Source organism: Carcharhinus amblyrhynchos, chromosome 32 (genome assembly GCF_965287045.1).
Source record: "Carcharhinus amblyrhynchos chromosome 32, sCarAmb.v2.hapA, whole genome shotgun sequence".
In the NCBI taxonomy this organism is placed as follows: Eukaryota; Metazoa; Chordata; class Chondrichthyes; order Carcharhiniformes; family Carcharhinidae; genus Carcharhinus; species Carcharhinus amblyrhynchos.
The window spans coordinates 21807138-21824732 of record NC_137355.1 but is presented as its reverse complement, the minus strand read 5'-3'; the positions used below and the strand labels follow the sequence as shown (position 1 = coordinate 21824732).

The window sequence follows — 17595 nt, the reverse complement described above, 5'->3', positions numbered from 1 at the left end:
GGAGGTCTCCGTCAGGGTAGCGGGAGGTCTTTGGCAGAGGGGTCAATGGGAGAAAAGTGACAGAGACTGGCCACCAGCAACTCCTTTCAAGTATCCCAGTACGGAGTTGCTGGGAGGGAAGGCCATGTCACAGGATAGCCCATGGAAAGGTTTCCCATTTCAGCTGAGGTTTTGGAGAACATTCAAGATTGCATAAGGAATACAGTTTTAAATTTATTTATTAGTGTCACAAGTTGGCTTACATTAACACTGCAATGAAGGTACTGTGAAAATCCCCAGTCACCACATTCTGGCGCCTGTTCAGGTACACTGAAGGAGAATTTAGCACAGCCAATGCACCCTAAGCAGCACGTCTTTCAGAAAACCGGAGCACCCGGAAGAAACCCACGCAGATACGGGGAGAATGTTTAGACTCCGCACAGACAGTGACCCAAGCTGGGAATCGAACCCGGGTCCCTGGCATTCTGAGGCAGCAGCGCTAACCGTGTTTAGACAGGGAGGCAGGGGAAATTAGATGAAAATGGATGGGAAAGACCTGGCAAAGAGTTAGGCAGTGACGGTCAAACAGTGATTGTATAACAGGAACCAAACCGTTAGGGTTCATTTCTCAAAGCTAATTGGCACTGATTATACTGTTACAGATTCTGAACAGGACATAGAAAGCAAAGAGGCAGTTCATACTCACATCTACTGGGCAGTTCTGAGGGGGCAGGTAGTGGACTGACTGGTAATGAACAAAATAAGACTGGACAGGATAAGGTTACACATCCAAAGAGGGCATCTACCAAAAGTGGGAACAAGAGTAACACATACACCAACCGGGGTCCCAGTGGGTGGTACCATTATGGGGAGAGCAGGCAAAGCCGGTGGCAAGTACAAACCAGGTCATTGAATGTCTTTCAGACAGAGATAGATAGGTTCTTGATTAATAAGGGGATCAGGGGTTATGGGGAAAAGGCAGGAGAATGGGGATGAGAAAAATATCAGCCATGATTGAATGGTGGAGCAGACCGATGGACCAAGTGGCCTAATTCTGCTCCTATGTCTTATTCAAACATTGATTGAATGTGCAGGATGAGAGGCAGGAGGGTAATACCCATGGATTGGCAAAATGAGGCAAGGGTGTGGGAGGCCAGAAAATATTGTGAGGCTTCCGAAAGAGAGCTGGAAAGGGGTTATGACCATGGGAATAGATCAGGATCTGATTGCCTGTGAGAGGGAATCATAGTCATAGAGTCAAAGAAGTTTACAGCATGGAAACAGGCCCTTTGGCCCAACTTGTCCATGCCGCCCTTATTTTTAAACCCATAAGGTAGTCCCAATTGCCCGCATTTGGCCCATAGCCTTCTATACCCATCGTACCCATGTAACTGTCTAAATGCTTTTTAAAAGACAAGATTGTACCTGCCTCTACTACTACCTCTGGCAGCTTGTTCCAGACACTCACCACCCTCTGTGTGGAAAAATTGCCCCTCCGAAAGCTTTTGTATCTCTCCCCTCTCACCTTAAACCCACCCCCTCTAGTTTAGACTCCCCTACCTTTGGGTAAAGATATTGACTATCTAGCTGATCTGTGCCCCTTATTATTTTATAGACTCTATAAGATCACCCCTCAGCCTTCTATGCACCAGAGGAAAAAATCCCAGCCTATCCAGCCTCCTCTGATAATTCAATTCTGGTCGCCGCACTACCAGAAGGATGTGGAGGCTTTGGAGAGGGTACAGAAAAGATTTACCAGGATGTTGCCTGGCATGGAAGGCATTAGCTATGAGGAGAGGTTGGAGAAACTTGGTTTGTTCTCATTGGAGCGACGGAGGTTGAGGGGAGACCTGATAGTAGTCTACAAGATTATGAGAGGCACGGACAGAGTGGATAGTCAGAAGCTTTTTCTCAGGGTGGAAGAGTCAATTACCAGGGGGCATAGGTTTAAGATGCGAGGGGCAAGGTTTAAAGGAGATGTACGAGGTAAGTTTTTTACACAGCGTGGTGGGTGCCTGGAACTCGTTGCTGGGAGAGGTAGTGACTTTTAAGGGGCTTCTTGACAAGTACATGAATGAGATGGGAATAGAAGACTATGCTCCCCAGAAGGGTAGGGGGTTTTTAGTTAAGTCGAGCAGCATGGTCAGTGCAGGCTTGGAGGGCCGAAGGACCTGTTCCTGTGCTGTAATTTTCTTTGCTCTTTGTTCTTTGTTCAAACCATCAAGTCCTGTTAGTATCCTAGTAATTCTCTTCTGCACTCTTCCTAGTTTAATAATATCCTTTCTATAATCATGTGTCAGTAATCCAGAGAAAGGAGGGAGAGTGGAGGTAGTAGTTTGACAGGAATATGGGCCACAGAACAAGCTAACAATGCCACCAGGACCTATGATTGAGACGAATTAGTGGCTGTTAATAAATTGGAAGGCAAGTTGATAAAGGATGCCAATCAAAGAAGGAATTTGGTGTACGTACTGAAACATCAGACAGGGGATAACCAGCCTTATCACTCAGGGGGATATGGAAAGAAAAGCTCTTCCCGGCAGCAAGGATAAAACTAAAGCCAGATTTGTAGTTCGGAGATTTGATGAAAATCTTGATCAAAATGTCAGAATTGACTCCTCGACCATAAGAAACGTGAGCTTGAAGATTTTATTTTAGTTCTTTTAGCAACATATTCCCGGGAATGTAAATCGATTGATATAAAAGCTGTGTTTTTCCAGGGTGAGAAATCTCAAAGGGAGGTGTTTGTCAAACCGCTCTGAGATATGGAAGGGAAATCAGAAATTAAACACATTTGTTTATGGGTGAATTGATGTGTCAAGGGTATTTCTCAGTAGATCTGTCCTATTGAAAACAGGGTCCATTCAGTTGAAAGTAGATGCAGCTTACAGAGATACGAGATCGAAGCAGGAGGAGGCCATTTGGCCCTTCGAACCTGCTTTGCCATTCAATAAGCCCATGGCTGATCAGTTTGTGTTTCCAGTTGCACATTCCCATCTACCCCCAATAACCTTTGATTCCCTTGCCCAATAAAAAATCTACCTACCTCCACCTTAAAAAAATAGCATCTCCACCACCTTCTGAGGCAAAGAGCTCCTAAGTCGCAAAACCCTCAATGAAAATATTCCCCCTGATCTCTGTCTGACCAGGGTGATCCCTAATTTTAAACAATGCCCCCTCGTTCTGAATTCACCCACAAGAGGAAACACCCTTTCCACATCCACCTTATCCGTAATTATAAAAATCTTATATACTTCAATCAAATCACCCCCTCACTCTACTAAACTCTCTGGAAGCAAGCCCAGCCCATCCAGCCTTTCCCCATAAAGAAAGGGATTTCTTATCTGTTCACTCAGAGGGTGGTGAGTGAGTGGAATCGGCTGCCGTCGATGGTGGTAGAGGCGAACTCGCTGGGGTCTTTTAAAAGACTTCTGGATGAATGTATGGGATCTAATGGCATTGGAAGTTACAGATTGTTCTATGGCTTGGTAGGTATAGATGTGATCAGCGCAACTTGTGGGCCGAAGGGCCTGTTTGTGCTGTAGTGTTCTACGTTCTATAAGACAACCTGCTCATTCCAGGTACCAATGTAGTAAACTCCCACTAACTGCCTCCAACTCAATTACATTCTTCCTTAAATAAGGACTCTAAAAACTGCACACAGTATTCGAGATGTGGTTTCACCAGCGCCCTGTATACCTGAAACATAGTAAGAAGTCTAACAACACCAGGTTAAAGTCCACCAGGTTTATTGGGTAGCAAATATCACGAGCTTTTGGAGTGCTGCTCCTTCGTCAGGTGAGTGGGAGTTCACAAACAGGGCATATAAAGACACACACTCAATTTACAGAATATATATGCCCTTTACATGCCTGTCTGTAAATTGAGTTTGTGTCTTTCTATGCCTTGTTTGTGAACAGAATTCCCACCTACTTGACGAAGGGTCAGTGTTCCAAAAGCTAGTGGCTTTTGCTACCAAACAAACCCTGGTGTTATGAGACTTCTTACTGTGTTTACTCCAGTCCAACACTGGCATCTCCACATCATAACTGAAGCATAACATCCTTTCTTTTATGTTGAATTCCTCTCACAATAATGGATAACATTCCATAAGCCTTCTTGATTACATGCTTCACCTGCATATTAACGTGACTCATGCATGAGAACACGGCCATCCCTCTGCACCTCAGCATTCTGCAGTCACTCTCCATTTCACTAATACTCTGCTTTTTTATTCTTCCTGCCAAAGTTGACAACTTCACATTTCCCACATTAAACACTCATTTGTCAGATTTTGCCCACTCCTCAACCTATTGTATCCATTTGCAAACTCTGTATGTCTTCTTCACAATGTCCTTTCCCACCGATCTTTAGCTACTCTGCCGAAGCTCCCCTCATCCAAGTCATTGTTATAAATTGTAAAATGTTGAGGCCCCAGCACGGACTCCTGTGAGACCCCCTGCCCCTTCCCACGCCCAGCACAGGTCCCTGTGAGACCCCCAAACTCTCCCCTCAGCACAGGCCTTTGTGAGACCCCACCACCACCCCAGCACAGACCCCAGTGAGAGCCCCCCCAACCCACTCCCAGCACTGATCCCTGTGGAATTCCCCCCTACCCCTAGCATAGATGCCTATTAAACTCCCATCCTCCCCCACTAGCACAGACCCCACCCCTGTCACAGCCTGTCAATCGAACAAAGACCCATTGAGGCAAACTCTGTTTTCTGTCAGCCAGCCAATCTTCAATCCAGGCCCTCCACAATAACCTTTCATGTGGCACTATAGCTAATGTCTTCTGGAAATCTAAGTACTGTACACCTACAGACTCCCCTTTATCCTCAGCGCACATTACTCTTTCAAAGAACTCCAATAAATTGGATAACCATGATTTCCCTTTCACAAAACCATGCTGACTATTCCCGATTTTCTTGAGTTTTTGTAAGTGCCCAGCTATATATGACACCTTCCCCATACCAGACGTCAAGCTAACTTGCCGATAATTTCCTGTTTTCTGTCTGCCTTCTTGAATAGAAGGCTCATATTTACTACTTTCCAGTCTGATGGAACCTTTCCAGAATCTAGTGAATTTTGGAAAGTTAACAGCAACACATCTATTGCCCCATTAACCCCAGGATGAAGTCCAACAGGAACCAGAGACCTACCAGCCCACAGCTCTGTCAGTTTGTTCAGTACTGCTTCTCTAATGATTATAATTTCAACAAGTTCCTCTGGCCCTTCTACCTCCTGATTTAGAGACATTACTGCAATGTTTCCTGTATCCTCAATAGTGAAGACAAAAGCAAAATATTTGTTCATTTAATCCACCATTTCCTTATCATCTACTATCAACTCCCAATTCTCACTCTCGAGAGAACATCACTCACTTTTAAAATAGAAACTAGAAGGAGGAGACCATTCAGCCCTTCGAGCCTGCTCTACCATTCATTTTGATCATGGCTGATCATCAAATTCAATATCCTAACCATCCCCCCCTCCGTTCCTCCCATTTCCTTCGATCCCTTTAGCCCCAAGAGCTAAATCTAATTTTTCCTTGAAATCAGACAACGTTTTGGCCTCAACTACGTTCTGTGGCAGTGAATTCCACACGTTCACCACCCTCTGGGTGAAGAAATTTCTCCTCCCCTCAGTTCTAAAAGGTTTACCCCTTATCCTCAAGCTATGACCACTACTTCTGGACTCCCCCATCATTAATAAATACCCAGAGAAACTGCTGCTGTCTGTTGTTACATTTCTAGCTATATTATTCTAATTTCTCATATTCTAATGTCCTTCTCCTGACTAACATTTTAGTAATTCTCTGCTGTTCTTTATGTTTTGGCCTGCCTCTCATTTTTGTATAGTTATCAGATTTTCCCTTAACTTTGATTCCTTCATTAACTTCTTTAATGAACCAAGGATGATGGATCCACCCTTAGAACTTTTCTTTATAGTAGGAATATACTCATACTTGGTATCTGAAATATCCCTTTAAATGTAGTGTCACGGTGGCACAGTGGTTAGCACTGCTGCCTCACAGCGCCAGGGACCCAGGTTCAATTCCTGGTTTGGGTCACTGTCTGTGTGGAGTCTGCATGTTCTCCCCGTGTCTGCATGGATTTCCTCCGGATGCTCCAGTTTCAGGTTAGGTTGATTGGCCATGCTAAATTGCCCCTTAGTGTCCCGAGATGTGTAGGTTTAGAATTAGTGGGGTAAATGTGTGTGGGGTTGTAGTGTTAGGGCCTGGGGTGGGATTGTGGTTGGTGCAGACTCGATGGGCCGAATGGCCTCATTCTGCAATGTAAGGGATTCTTCTAGGATTCTATGTCTGCCACTGCTACTCTGTTGATCTATCCTTCAGTCTAGTGTCTCAGATCATTTCAGTTAGTTCAGCTTTCATGCTGTGTCAGGGGGATTGGCTAGGGTAAATGCTTGCAGTTATGGGAATAAGGTCTGGGTGGGATTATGGTTGGTGCAGACTTGATGGGCCGAATGGCCTCCTTCTGCACTGTAGGGATTCTATGATCAAAAAAAGACATTCTGGGTTGGAAGTCTATTTAACTACAAAGGCTTAGATTTTAAACAGAATAAGTCAACAATCTCCTCCAGGAAATTAAACCTGATCTTCTCAGAAAGTGGATCCTCCATCCAAAGAAGAAATAGAGCAGTGAATAAGTTTGATTGCACCCTGGTACAGGTTGTGCATCGAGACGAGACTTGGTGTTAGCGATGACTTTTTGGAGCGGAAAACTCTGATGATACAAGTTATGGTTGAGAAAGTTCCGAGAGGAATTAAAACATTAAAGAAATTGAATTCCGAGAAACGCGCATTGAAGTTTCCAGTTTTGGGTGATCCAGAAGGTAATGAGATCGCTGCTTTTTAGCGATGCCAATCTCCCAGACTGATATCCGAGCACAGTGAGGTCCATCCTACACTCAGTCAAACAGAATAATAAATAGTGCCCATTGGACTGAGAAGAAAATCCAAAGGATCCTGAAAAGCACCCCAGCCGCTGAGGCACTGCTGTCAGTAGATGCAACAGGATGGAGCAGATTGTTGATCCAGTACACAGATTATACAAGGGACAAGGCTTGGCTATTGAGTGTGGGACAATGCACATTCAACAAAAAGTGTCACTGAAAACAGCTAAGAACAGACAGAGCCAGCATAAAACTTTATAAGACCCTTGTCAGACCCCACTTGGAGCACTGTGCGCAGTTCTGGTCAGCTCACTACAGGAAGGATGTGGAAGCTATTGACAGGGTGCAGAGGAGATTTACAAGGATGTTGCCTGCATTGGGAGGCATGCCTTATGAAGATAGATTGAGGGAGCTAGGTCTTTTCTCCCTGGAGAGACGAAGGTTGAGAGGTGACCTGATAGAGGTTTATAAAATGTTGAGAGGTATAGATAGGGTGGATTCTCGGAGGCTATCTCCCAGGGCTGAAATGGTTGCTACGAGAGGACACAGGTTTAAGGTGCTGGGGAGCAGGTACAGAGGAGATGTTAGGGGTAAGTTTTTCGCTCAGAGGGTGGTGAGTGTGTGGAATCAGCTGCCGTCAGTGGTGGTAGAGGCGAACTTGCCGGGGTCTTTTAAAAGACTTCTGGATGAGTATATGGGGTTTAATGGGATTGGGAGTTACAGATAGTTCTATGGCCTGGTAGGTATGGATATGATCGGCGCAACTTGTGTGCCAAAGGGCCTGTTTGTGCTGTAGTGTTCTATGTTCTAATAGTTCGAGGGAAGAGAGGTTTAGCAGAGCAATGGGTTGATGCAAATCACCCGTTATCACAAAAAGCAATGATGCTCCAAGAAATGATGAGATGGAGTGGAAGACGCTTATAACGGTGAGATAAAAACCCGTAAAGTTATAGAGTCACAGAGGTTTACAGCATGGAAACAGGCCCTTCGGCCCAACTTGTCCATGCCGCCCTTTTTTTTAAAATCCCTAATCGAGTCCCAATTGCCCACATTTAGCCCATATTCCTCTAAACCCATTGTACCCATGTAAATGTCTAAACGCTTTTTAAAAGACAAAATTGTGCCTGCCTCTACTACTGCCTCTGGCAGCTTGTTCCAGACACTCACCACTCTCTGTGTGAAGAAATTGCCCCTCTGGACTCTTTTCTATCTCTCCTCTCTCACCTTAAACCTGTGACCTCTAGTTTTAGATTCCCCTATCTTTAGGAAAAGATGTTGACTATCTAGCTGATCTGTGCCCCTCATTCTTTGTTTCCTTGTTAGTATTTATCCAGAAAAGGAAAAGGAGTAAAAGGTTTGCGAGAATATTGGGATCTCTGAATGATTGATTAGAATGCGTGAAACAGGTCGAAAACACATGTTTTAAGTTCATAGTGTTTAATTTTTTTGAAAAGCTATTCTTGAATTTTCAGAACTTGTCATTGGAAAGAAAAGGGGAATCTCTCAGTGTTCTGTTAATCACAGTGTTAATGGCACTCACTGGGCCAAATGACAATTACATTCGGACAATTGCAGTGCCGCACAGTTGTTGGTCCAAATATAAGTGGGCACAGCTGAGGGGACGAGGAAGTTGCAGTTTGTGGCTCTCTCCTTCTAGAAATCGCCTGTACGTTAAAACAAGCTTATCTTCACAATCATTTTTCCTTAACATCCAATTACTGGAGCTAAAGTAGGGCACTACCTTCAGGATACTCCGCAGCTACGTGCTGGGATGGGATGATTGGCTTTGAACAACCGCAACCATCTTGCTTTATATGAGGCAACCAGTGGAGAGTTTTCCCTGATATCCACTGCCTCCAGTTTCAGCAACTCACACAAATGTTGCCTTGCACCTGAAGGTGCTGACTCTCACTGGGATCCAGTTCCTGAAGGTGCTGACTCTCACTGGGATCCAGTTCCTGAAGGTGCTGACTCTCACTGGGATCCAGTTCCTGAAGGTGCTGACTCTCACTGGGATCCAGTTCCTGAAGGTGCTGACTCTCACTGGGATACAGTTCCTGAAGGTGCTGACTCTCACTGGGATACAGTTCCTGAAGGTGCTGACTCTCACTGGGATACAGTTCCTGAAGGTGCTGACTCTCACTGGGATACAGTTCCTGAAGGTGCTGACTCTCACTGGGATACAGTTCCTGAAGGTGCTGACTCTCACTGGGATACAGTTCCTGAAGGTGCTGACTCTCACTGGGATCCAGTTCCTGAAGGTGCTGACTCTCACTGGGATCCAGTTCCTGAAGGTGCTGACTCTCACTGGGATACAGTTCCTGAAGGTGCTGACTGTTGCTGGGGGACAGTTCCTGAAGGTGCTGACTGTTGCTGGGGGACAGTTCCTGAAGGTGCTGACTTTCTCTAACAGACATGTAACGTCTTCAATCAGCCATTGATGTTGGCCTAATGGAGTCTGAGCTCCCTGATTAACGTTCCAATTGATGGGCCAACCAGGGAGTCTTTTCCTTGTATTTTTCTGGGAGTATTGGCTCCTCTGGCACTCCTGGAAATAGACTGCTGACTGTGAGCACTCTGTGTACTACTGTTAGAATTGTAAATAAATTGATTTTGGTGAAGGGACTCTGCCTCTGAAGTCTTATTACAAAGACATCAGCATCTATTGTGCAAAATTATCCACCCCGGGCAATCAAACAGATTCCCAATCTGCAGAGAAGCTTCGGCAGTGATTTTATTGCAGAATCAGCGACAGTTTTTCATGTGCAGGACAAAACAGAAGTGATGAGCTAGAAAATAGAGATGTGGCCAAACAACTTGATAAGTCAAATTAGGACTGGTTTGTGAATCTGTCAGATGTCTTAGCCACAGCAGAAACAGTGAAACATCAGAGAACATGTGCACACTTTGGAATCACAGTTACGTGGGTCCTTCTCTGCTCCCAATGTAAAGTTCATCTGGATACAAAATCCCTTCGCGAGGCTTGATGGCGACAGACCTGACCTTGAGAGAGCGAGACAGCCTTGTGGAACTTGTGGACAGTACTTCACAGCTGGATTTTTCTCAGCGACCTAGCTTCAGGCTGTTTCGGGATTCCCAGAACTGTCCGACAAGGCAGTAAAGCTTTTGATGCCTTTTCCAATAACCTATCTTTGCGAAACTGGATTTCCAGGGCCGGTCACGTTAAAAACCAACTATCGGAATAAACTTAATGTTGAATTGGATATCTGATTGAGACTGTCATCCCTGGAACTTGGCATCCAGCGTTTGGCGTGTGTGAGACAGTATCAGTCTTTGCATTGGGTAAGTGTATCTCCACAGAAGCCATAGAGTCCCTACAGTGCAGAAGGAGGTCATTCAGCCCATCAAGTCTGTACTGACCACATACCACCCAGGCCTTATCCCCGTGACCTCACATATTTACCCTACTAATCCCCCTAACCTACACATCTTGGTACACTAAGGGGCAATCGAGCATGGCCAATCAACCTAACCTGCACAGTTTTGGACCATCTGTTTGCACTAGTAGTCCTACAGCAGGTAAATGTGCTGTGACCAGTGCAATATATTTGTGAATGTGTATATAAACTGTTAGAAGTGGCTGCTTTTATATTACCCACTGATATATAAGCTTGACTCCCTATACAAAAATAAACAGCTTGTACACGTGGTGATCCGCGAAAGCTTTTGATGACAATCTAGTGCGCCACATAAAGGAGGAGGTTAGGAATGATGGTCTAAGACCTTTTAGCCATAGTGAACAAAGGGGAGGGGAATTGGATAGAACCCCCTTGGGCTTTATAACTCACATTGAATATCCAGTGAATATTGCACCTGTCACAGTTATATTGAAGCACCTCAGATTGCAACTTGATCAATGTAGAAAGCCTGAATATTATTATACTCACTGTGATGGCCACTTCGGAATGTTTGCAATGTTCTTCCAGATGTATTACGAATAAAGCATATTTCTGGAAAATAAATATATTTAAGGGGACATTAGATAAATAAATGAAGGAAGCATAGTGATATACATGCAGTCTTTGGCTTCACAAAGTTTCAGTTACAACGAACAGCACTTAAATATTTACAAACTGACATCCTGTTCCATACGCACAATGTTGGTTTTCACTTTGCAACGCCACACCAGTGTTAGGGACTAGATCAGAAAGTCATAAGAACATAAGAACATAAGAAATAGGAGCAGGAGTAGGCCATCTAGCCCTTCGAGCCTGCCCCGCCATTCAATAAGATCATGGCTGATCTGTCGTGGCTCAGTTCCACATTCCCACCCTCTCCCCATAACAATTAATCCCCTCTCTTATCAAAAACCCATCAACCCGCGTCTTAAAAATATTTAGCGAGGCAGCCTCCACCACTTCAACGGGCAGAGAATTCCAGAGATTCACCACCCTTTGAGTGAAGAAGTTCCTCCTCAACTCCATTCTAAACCGCCCCCTTTTATCTTGAGGCTGTGCCCCCTAGTCCTACTGTCTTTTTTGAGCGGGAAGAGTCTCTCCACCTCTATCCTATCCATCCCATTCATCATCTTATACGTCTCAATGAGATCTCCCCTCATTCTTCTAAACTCTAACGAGTACAAGCCTCGTTTATTCAGCCTCTCCTCATAGCTCAACCCCCTCAACTCCGGTATCAGCCTAGTAAACCTCCTCTGCACTCCCTCCAAGGCCAAAATATCTTTGCGCAGGTGCGGCGCCCAAAACTGCACACAGTACTCCAGCTGCGGCCTCACCAATGCCCTACACAGCTGCAGCAAGACCTCCCTACTTTTATATTCAATCCCCCTCGCTATGAAGGCCAGCATCCCATTCGCCTTCCTGACCACCTGCTGCACCTGCAAGCTGGGTTTTTGCGACTCATGCACAAGGACCCCGAGGTCCCTCTGCACCGTCGCCTGCTGCAGTTTTTCGCCACATAAATAATAGTCCTTCCTACCATTATTCCTACCAAAGTGGACCACCTCACACTTGCCAACATTAAATTCCATTTGCCATTTCCTGGCCCATTCGCCCAGCCTATCTAGATCCTTCTGCAGACTCTCCACACCCTCCGCACAATTTGCCGTTCCCCCAATCTTGGTGTCATCAGCAAATTTCGACACCATACACTCGGTTCCCTCCTCCAGATCATCTATATAAATGGTAAATAGCTGAGGCCCCAGCACCGACCCCTGGGGCACTCCACTAGTCACCATCCGCCAATCCGAATAGCACCCATTGACCCCCACTCTCTGCCTCCTATTTGACAACCAATCCTCTATCCACGCTAACACCCTACCCCCAACTCCATGTCCCTCGACCTTCTGCAATAATCTCTTGTGAGGTACTTTGTCAAACGCCTTCTGAAAATCCAGAAAGACCACATCCACCGGCTCTCCTCTATCCACCGCCCTAGACACATCCTCATAGATGTCCAATCTATTTTATGAAGTTAGCTTAAACCCTAACCTTTACAATTGATTTTGGCATTAGTGTGAGCATACAATGTTTCCCTGCAGGTATGATTCCAGTGACCCACCAAGAAACTTTTATCAAAACAAACTTTATTTAAGATACAGTTAGAATATAACAAAAAGAATTAGCATAACTTTTACCAATTAAAATGCTTAAACATGACAATGTATAATTCTTAACAGCTAGCTCTCTCTGTTGTTCCAATTTAGCAGTCTCTCCCCATAGACATGAATCCCTTCTTTAGAACCAGGTAGCAAAGAACCAAAGATGCTTATGTACGTACTAGATTTCCAGCCTTTTGAGAGTGAACCAGACAGATGATCCACGATCATCCTCAATGCTGGTGGCCACAAGGCTGTGTTCTCAGCCCCCTACTATACTCCTTATACAGCTATGACTGTGCAGCCAAATTCCCTCCAATTCGATTTTCAAGTTTGCTGATGACACCGTCATGGTGAGTTGGATCTCAAACAACGACGAAACAGAGTAGAAGAATGAACGGAGACAGAGAATCTGATAAACTGATGCAGCAATAATAATCTCTCCCATAATGTCAACAAAACGAAGGAGATTGTCATCGATTTCAGGAAGTGTAAAGGAGAACATGCCCCTGTCTACATCAATGGGGATGACGTAGAAAGGGTCAAGAGTTTCACGTTTTTAGGTGTCCAGATTACCAACAACCTGACCTGGTCCCCTCTCTCGTTAAGAAAGCCCACCAACACGTCTACTTCCTCAGAAGACTAAGGAAATTTGGCAGGTCAGCTACGACTCTCACCAACTTTTACAGATGCACTATAGAAAGCATTCTTTCTGGTTGGATCACAGCTGCCCAAATCTGCAAGGACAAAAGGTCGTGAATGTAGCCCAATCCATCACGCAAACCAACCTCCCATCCATTGATTCTGTCTACACTTTCCACTGCCTCGGCAAAGCAGCCAGAATAATTAAGGACCCCCATGCACCCCGGACATTCTCTCTTCCACCTTCTTCCGTTGGGAAAAAAGATAAAAAAGTCTGAGGTCACGTACCAACTGACTCAAGAACAGCTTCTTCCCTGCTGCTGTCAGACTTTTGAATGGACTTACCTGACCTTAAGTCAATCTTTCTCTACACCCGAGCTATGACTGTAACAGTACATTCTGCACTCTCTCGTTTCCTTCTCTATGAACGGTATTCTTTGTCTGTAGAAACAATACTTTTCACTGAATACTAATACATGTGATAACAATAATCAAATCAAATCATAAACTTGTCTTCTGATTCTCATGTAGCAACTTCCAGGGAAAGTTAACCCCCGCCTCACCACCACCGGCACTAGAATCTCAGAGAAAGAGACTTATTTCTTAACAGATTCCAGTCTCCACTTCAGGCAGAGCAAGAGATACAGCAAAAGCGACTCTCTCCATAGATCCCAGAAGCAGACTGTCTTGCATTCTCTATGTAAACCTAGCTGTACCCAGTCATACGACCTCACCTGCCAATCAACCTAATCAAACCCTACTCTGCAATATCCCAGGGGAAAACACAAAACAACACTGGTTTAGATCAAAACAAACAGTGCATCGATTAAGATCAATTATGTTGCTGCAGGAGCGATTCAATGCTGCTGGATCCAGATAGAATGGTTCCGATAATAAAAACAAACTGCTATAACAGATACTGTGTAGACAACATGACAAGTACATTTCTTAAAGGCACAGAATCCCCACACAAGTTCAACATTCATACATGCAAACTGACATTCTGCCTTGCCCTGGCTAAGGCCATCCTGAGAGGTTTCTGGAGCATTTTTGCTCTTTGAACTTTTGTGCTTCCAAACATTTTCTTAAAAATTACCTTTTACAAAATGAATTGACTTTGTAATTAATTGAATTTAAAATTCTGGGTTGTTATTTACTGGGCCGAGCTTTGGGAAACAATCTCCGATTTCTAACATTGTTCTCATGGGAAAATTGATGCTTCGAGTTCAGAGATGGTTTAGGAATCAATTGAGCCATAAGTCCGGGGGCTGCCTGTATGTTGATTGGGAGGGAAGGGAGGAGATTGACGTGGAAAATAAACATCAGCATGGAGATAATGGGCCTGTTCCTGTGCTGTATATAACCCTGAACTGCGGGTAAATTAAAAGCAAACATAAAAAAAAGGAGAAAACACTTGTATTGGGGATGTGTCTGGGATGGTTTGGAACTCTTGTAGAATTCCTAGTGTAGGAGGAGGCCATTTGGCCCGTCGTGTCTATGCTGACAACAATCTCACCCAGGTCCTTTCCTATCCACACAACACGATGAATTTACTCCACTAATCCCTTTCAGGCTCAGGGGAATTTAGCATGACCAATCCACCTAGGTCGCACAACTTTGGAGTGTGGGAGGAAGCCCACATAGACACAGGGAGAACGTGCAGGCTCCACACAGACAGTGACCCAAGCCAGGAATTGAACCCAGGTCCATGGCACTGTGAGACAGCAGTGCTAACCACTGTGCCATTGTGCCGCCCAGCCTCCAAAGGCAGTGGAAGCAGAGTCTTTGAATATTTCTAAAGCAGAGTGAGATAGATTCTTGATTAACATGGGGTGGGGGGGTGGGTGGTGGTGAAAGGTTATTGGGTGTTGTTGGGAATGTAGGATTGAGGTCATTATCAGTTCAGCCATGATCTTACTGAATGACAGAGCAGGTTCCAAGGGCCAAATGGTCTATCCCTGCTCCTAATTTGGTACTGTGCTGCTGGCTGGACCCAGGTAGACTTTGCATCCAGATCTGTCACAGCCGTTCAAATGGCCGTCACACAGCTCACCTCTCAATAATTACACCGTACTGCTGTCAATGCACAAACTGATTTGTATCGGATGTAAGTGTGACAAATATATTAAATACTTCTCAAAAAGCAGCTTCAACCACATTTAAATGCTTTAGAACGCTGCTTAATGCAACTTGATTCACTCAATCTGTTATTTAATTAGAAACTCTTCAGGGTTTAATAAAATAATTGAATTAATAATCACACTGCCATCTAAACACAGGAGCTGTGCAGGAGACCGTAAGACCTTCACTCGACAAACTGCCTGCTGATGATTCTTGTCTATTCCAGTGTGAAAATTTTTTGTCATTGTTGTGACGAGTTGTTTCAGGACTTACTCACTTCATGATTGGTTTTCACACAGAGTCACTCAGCTGGTCAGGGAGTGTTTGATGGGGACAGTGTAGAGGGAGCTTTACTCTGTATCTAACCTTGTGCTGTACCTGTCCTGGGAGTGTTTGATGGGGACAGTGTAGAGGGAGCTTTACTCTGTATCTAACCCCGTGCTGTACCTGCCCTGGAAGTGTTTATGATCCTGGATAAGATGCCTCAGCTTGATAAACATAAAATGAAAATGGGAAATGGTGAGGTTGCAGTGTGAAGGAAGGAAAGTCCATATCAAACAGTGTCCCTCCTGCAACCAGGAAACGGTGATTATATTTGCAGCTTTTGCTGGGTTACTGGCATCTCCTCACAGTGCCGATATCTCACACACTGCCGCATTATAATAACATGACTCTGCTAATCCATCATCACTGAATCCCACAGTTCTATTATCAAAGGGAAATTACTACAATATATTCCACGCTTTACTCCTGGTGGCAGTTTGCAAACAAAAGCAAGTGTGTAATGGAGTCTATAAATCAGAAACCCAATAAACAGGAATGGAACAAGCTTGGGTATATAACAAAGATTTAAATAACTCATTGCTTATTGAGCTGCATTCTGCCCTCAGCAATCCGGATTTTATTTTTATCATTTGCTTTTAAATTATTCAAACTCCCATCTCGACTAGGTCCAGGTTTCTACTGAGACTGCTACATCTTAAAGATCTTTTATTGCTCAGAATCGGGTGACAGGATTCCCAACCCCTTCCTTGTCTTGGGTAAAGGCCCAACACACACTGACTCTCACTGGGATACAGTTCCTGAAGGTGCTGACTCTCACTGGGATCCAGTTCCTGAAGGTGCTGACTCTCACTGGGATACAGTTCCTGAAGGTGCTGACTCTCACTGGGATACAGTTCCTGAAGGTGTTGACTCTCACTGGGATACAGTTCCTGAAGGTGCTGACTCTCACTGGGATACAGTTCCTGAAGGTGCTGACTCTCACTGGGATACAGTTCCTGAAGGTGCAGACTCTCACTGGGATCCAGTTCCTGAAGGTGCTGACTCTCACTGGGATACAGTTCCTGAAGGTGCTGACTCTCGCTGGGATACAGTTCCTGAAGGTGCTGACTCTCACTGGGATACAGTTCCTGAAGGTGCTGACACTCGCTGGGATACAGTTCCGGAACATGCTGATTCTCGCTGGGATACAGTTCCTGAAGGTGCTGACTCTCACTGGGATAAAGATCCTGAAAGTGCTGACTCTCACTGGGATACAGTTCCTGAAGGTGCTGACTCTCACTGGGATCCAGTTCCTGAAGGTGTGACTCTCACTGGGATCCAGTTCCTGAAGGTGCTGACTCTCACTGGGATACAGTTCCTGAAGGTGCTGACTCTCACTGGGATTCAGTTCCTGAAGGTGCTGACTCTCACTGGGATCCAGTTCCTGAAGGTGCTGACTCTCACTGGGATCCAGTTCCTGAAGGTGCTGACTCTCACTGGGATCCAGTTCCTGAAGGTGCTGACTCTCACTGGGATCCAGTTCCTGAAGGTGCTGACTCTCACTGGGATCCAGTTCCTGAAGGTGCTGACTCTCACTGGGATACAGTTCCTGAAGGTGCTGACTCTCACTGGGATTCAGTTCCTGAAGGTGCTGACTCTCACTGGGATACAGTTCCTGAAGGTGCTGACTGTTGCTGGGGGACAGTTCCGGAACATGCTGATTCTCGCTGGGATACAGTTCCTGAATGTGCTGACTCTCACTGGGATACAGTTCCTGAAGGTGCTGACTCTCACTGGGATCCAGTTCCTGAAGGTGCTGACTCTCACTGGGATACAGTTCCTGAAGGTGCTGACTCTCACTGGGATCCAGTTCCTGAAGGTGCTGACTCTCACTGGGATCCAGTTCCTGAAGGTGCTGACTCTCACTGGGATACAGTTCCTGAAGGTGCTGACTCTCACTGGGATTCAGTTCCTGAAGGTGCTGACTCTCACTGGGATCCAGTTCCTGAAGGTGCTGACTCTCACTGGGATCCAGTTCCTGAAGGTGCTGACTCTCACTGGGATACAGTTCCTGAAGGTGCTGACTCTCACTGGGA

General features: G+C 45.1%; 1 protein-coding gene across 1 annotated transcript in view; it reads right to left on the bottom strand.

The window, feature by feature from the left end:
• The window catches only part of lingo1a (leucine rich repeat and Ig domain containing 1a), a 407454-nt gene that overhangs the window by 217329 nt on the left and 172530 nt on the right, over positions 1–17595 (bottom strand). The window contains exon 3 of the mRNA XM_080215987.1: positions 10806–10868. The gene's annotated coding sequence lies outside the window, so the exon portion shown is untranslated. The remainder of the gene's footprint in view (positions 1–10805; positions 10869–17595) is intronic.